The sequence below is a fragment of the Myxocyprinus asiaticus genome, chromosome 5, assembly GCF_019703515.2.
Source record: "Myxocyprinus asiaticus isolate MX2 ecotype Aquarium Trade chromosome 5, UBuf_Myxa_2, whole genome shotgun sequence".
NCBI lineage: Eukaryota > Metazoa > Chordata > Actinopteri > Cypriniformes > Catostomidae > Myxocyprinus > Myxocyprinus asiaticus.
In genome coordinates, this window is record NC_059348.1 from 32,608,397 (window position 1) to 32,613,527 (window position 5,131).

The 5,131-nt window shown below is 35.9% G+C and overlaps 1 pseudogene; it reads left to right on the forward strand.

Annotated features, from left to right (window-relative positions):
- Positions 1–521: 521 nt before the first annotated feature.
- On the forward strand, positions 522–3,326 carry LOC127441170 (uncharacterized; annotated as a pseudogene).
- Positions 3,327–5,131: the final 1,805 nt, after the last annotated feature.

Genomic DNA, 5,131 nt, shown 5'->3' on the forward strand with positions numbered 1-5,131 from the left:
TGTCAATTTGCAAAAACGATGTCAGACACTGTAATATGCTCTGGCCCCCTCCCTGCGCGTCATGATGATGAGGTTTATAGTAGATTCGTGTCACTGAATGGCTGAATGTCTGAGTGGTGACTGGAGAATACAATAGGATTTATAGACAATTGAAAGAGTTTTTGGGGTAGACCTGACCTGCTAAAGAGAGACGGACTCCATCCCTCCAGGAAAGGTGCCGCTCTCCTCTCTAGTAATGTGGCTCATAGTCTTAATAATGATAGTTTTTGACTAACTGGGGCCCAGGTCAGGAAGCAGACAAACTGGTTAATCCAAATGTCTGCTAGCTGCCTTGAGACGTCACACAGGTCACATAAACTACAACACATAGAGACTGTATCACCTAGATATCATCTGTGTCTGTTCCCCGAACAACCAAACACAATACCCTCACTAAATTATTTAGAAAAAATCTGATTAAGGTCAAACTTGAACAAAACAAACAAATTAAAGATAAACACCATATAAAGATAGGGCTACTAAACATTAGACCTCTTTCTACCAAAGTACTAATTGTAAATGAAATTATTACAGATCATTGTTTGGATGTGCTCTGCTTGACTGAAACCTGGCTTAAACCGGATGAATATATTAGTTTAAACGAATCTTCTCCCCCAGGTTATTTTTATAACATGAGCCTCGTCTGAAGGGTCGAGGAGGAGGTGTTGCTACAATTTACAGTGAAGTTTTTGGTGTTACTCAGAGAACAGGATATAAAAAGTATTTTGAACTAATAATGCTTAATGTGATACCATCAGATATAGATATAAATAAAAAAACTCTGTCGTCTTTTACCCTTGCTACAGTATATAGATCACCTGGGCCTTATTCTGATGTTTTTTATCAGATCTTGTAGTTACTGTAGATAGAGCTTTAATTGTTGGTGACTTCAACATTCACATAAATAATGAAAATGACACACTGGGATCAGCATTTATCGATATTCTCAACTCTCTTGGAGTCAGACAAAATGTAACAGGACCAACTCATCGCCATAATCATCCGCTAGATTTAATTCTATCATATGGAGTTGATGTTGATAATATAGAAATTCTGCCACAGAACGATGACATCTCGGATCATTACCTCGTCTCTTGTATGCTGCGATCAGCTAATGTTACTCAATCTACTCCACACTATCGTTCAGGTAGAACTATTCTTTCGACCTCTAAAGACAGCTTCACTAATAATCTTCCAGATCTATCTCATACACTCAGTAAACCCCAAAGCCTAGAAGAACTTGATGAAATAACAGAAAATATAAATACAGTCATATCTAGCACTCTTGATAGTGTCACCCCCCTTCGATTAAAGAAAATTAAAGAAAAAAGCCCTGAACCATGCTACAATGATCACATTCAAGCTCTCAAGAGAGAAGCTTGGAAAATGGAGCGCAAGTGGAAGAATACAAAATTATTTTATTATTAATTATGAGGTATTTTGCGGTGCATGGAAGGATAGTGTCTGTAGATACAGACAGGCACTAAAAGCTGTCAGGTCAGCATATTTTAGCAAACTCATAGAAAATATCCACAACAATCCAAGGTGTTTATTCAGTACTGTGGCTAAATTGGTTAGTAATAAAGCCTCAACAGAACTTCATGAATTTCTTTACTGGTAAAATTGAAATAATCAGAAATAAAATTGGAATTATGAAATCATCTGTCACAGTACCTCAGAAAACAGTGTCTCATAATTTTCCTCACATGCAACTTCAATCCTTCACTGTCATAGGTCATGAAGAGCTAACAAAACTTATCGAAACATCTAAAGCCACAACATGTTTGTTAGATCCAATACCAAACAAGCTCTTAAAAGAAGTATTCCCAGTAATCTCAGAACCTCTTCTTAATATTATTAACTCCTCACTATCCTTAGGACATGTCCCAAGAAACTTTAAAATGGCAGTTATCAAACTGCTTATTAAGAAGCCACAACTTGATCCTGGAGAACTGGCTAGTTATAGACCGATTTCAAATCTCCCGTTTATGTCGAAAATACTAGAAAAGGTAGTATCTTCCCAAATATGTTAATTTCTACAGAGAAATAGTATATATGAACAATTTCAGTCAGGATTTAGGCCTCATCACAGTACAGAGGCTGCACTTATCAGAGTTACAAATGACTTGCTCTTATCATCTGATTGCGGCTGCATTTCACTTCTAGTGCTTTTAGATCTTAGTGCTGCATTCGACACGATAGATCACAACATTCTCTTGAATAGGCTGGAGAACTATGTTGGCATTTGTGGAGTTGCATTAGCATGGTTTATGTCCTGTTCAGCAGACTGCTACCACTTTGTCTATGTAAATGAGGAATTGTCAAACCAAACAAAAGTAAAGTATGGAGTGCCACAGGGATCAGTTTTAGGGCCTCTGCTTTTTTCTTTGTATATGCTTCCCCTGGGAGATATGATCAGGAATCGTGGAATAAGTTTCCACTGTTATGCCGACGATACCCAACTTTATATTTCTTCAAAACCTGATGAAATTTCACAATTCTCCAAATTAGCAGAGTGTATCAATGAAATAAAAGATTGGATGGACAGAAATTTCCTTCTACTCAATTCCGACAAAACAGAGGTACTAATTATTGGACCAAAAACCTCTAAAAATAAGCCACTAAAATATAATTTGACTCTCGATGGACGTACTGTTACATCATCTTCAACAGCAAAGAAATTAGGTGTTATATTTGATACCAATCTGTCCTTTGAAAATCAAATTACCAATGTTTGTAGAACAGCATTCTTTCACCTAAGAAATATTGCTAAATTACGACACATGCTCTCTGTTGCTGATGCCGAAAAACTAATTCATGCGTTCATGACCTCAAGATTAGATTATTGTAATGCATTACTGGGAGGATGTCCAGCAAGATCAATAAATAAACTTCAATTGGTTCAAAATTCAGCAGCCAGAGTGCTGACGAGAACCAAGAAATATGATCATATTAGCCCCATTTTATCATCGTTACATTGGCTACCTGTTAAATTTCATATTAATTTAAAAATTCTGTTAACTACGTACAAAGCTTTGAATGTCCTTGCTCTGCAGTACTTAAGTGACCTTCTCCCATGCTATATTCCATCGCGTTTGTTACAATCGCAAAATTCTGGCCTGTTAATAGTTTCTAAAATATCAAAATCCACAAAAGGAGGTAGATCTTTTTCATATTTGGCTCCTAAACTATGGAATAGTCTCCCTAACACTGTTCGAGATGCAGACACACTCACTCAATTGAAGTCTAGACTAAAGACTCATCTATTTAGCCAGGCAAGCACCTAATTTATCCTTCAACTCACAATTAGGCTGCTTTAGTTAGGTCTGCCAGAACCAGAAACAGTGATCATGATCTATAACTCTGCAATAAATTGAATGGCATCTATGCTAATACTGTATTATTTTATTTGTTTCCCTGTCTAAACCTCGGGATTCCTATCCTGATGTCACCAGAACCGGTCAGATCCAGCTCCGTTCCTGCTTGGTGTTGGACCCCATTGCTACAAGTCGCTGTGTGATGATGACTAATAGCAGCCGGTGCTAGCCAAACATCACTTCAGTCTATTACGATGGACTTCAGAGGATGAACTGATGCTAACTCCAACCATAAGACATGGGATACTTCATATGCCTGAACCTTGGATTTAGGATAGACCTCACCGAAATTACCGGTCAGGTTGAACTGCGATGCACCTAACTGATCTCTGCCTGCATCACCTCGGTCTAATGATGGACTACACTCTTGAAATGGAATACATAGACTATCAATTAATTGCAAACAAAACCCTTCATCAGCCAACTAACAAGGACAATTGCATCTATGTGAACTTCTACAGTTAATCCAGAATGGACTTCAAAGACATTAGTCATTAATCTTACAGTTCATACAAAATCTTTGTTTTAAACACTGACCCTTAACACTTACTTAGTTTAATAATTTTAAACCATAACTTGCACTATAAGTAATATTGGCATTATATTGATGATGTTAGCCAGAGGGGAACTGGCTCCCACAGTGAGCCTGGTTTCTCCGAAGGTTATTTTTCTCCATTAACCAACATCTTATGTAGTTTTGTGTTCCTTGCCACAGTCGCCTTCGGCTTGCTCACTGGGGTTATAAATACAATTATTATTTAATTACTTATTTTTAAACAATTCACAGTCGTATTTTATCAAACTACACAATGATGACTCTAAGACATTATAGATATTACAGTTTTATCTTCTGTTAATGCCTGATCTTCTGTAAAGCTGCTTTGAAACGATATGTGTTGTGAAAGGCGCTATACAAATAAAAAAATGACTTGACTTGACTTGACTTATTTTCTCCCAAAAAAATCAAAACATTAAATAGCAACAAAAATTACCAAAGTAGCCTATTTAATACCTGTTTGTCAGTATATACTGCAAAAATATTCCTGATGAGATCATTGCGTGCAATATCTAAAGTGATTTTGAGGTAATTTGATCTAATAATTTAATAATTTTTTAAATGTTGCAAATTTATGAAGCTAATAAGGATGCCTGAAATTGTCACATTTATTTTTAGACAAAATAGTTATTTATCATTTTCAGTTTTGTTCAAGGTGATAAAAGCAAACATTTTCTTAATAACTGTCCAATTAGTGAAAGGATAGGGGTAAAAAGCCAATCAATCTTGATACACTTTGTGACCAGAAAAAAAGCAAATTTTCCTTAAGGTGTGCCTTTACCCCCGTTGTACCCTATAATTTTATAAAAGCATTTACATTAATTATTCTGTTAAAACTTGTGTATTAATTGAGCTGTAAAGTTTTTTAAATCATTACAGTGTTACGTCATCATGACATTGGATATAACTTTACACATAAAAGGTTAGTAAGCTATTTTTTTCACACTAAAATCATATTTAACATGCATATTGTATAATCTTACTTTTGAAACAGCGAGTATTTAACTTTCACGGATAGTCCCCATTTACTTCTATATGAGTGCTTCACTGTAACCCAGATTGTTGCTTTTTTTAAAGAAACAGGGACAAGTCTAAATAAATTTTTGTGGTAACCAACATTATGCCACAAATGCTGTTGATTGAGCTTAAAGGGATAGTT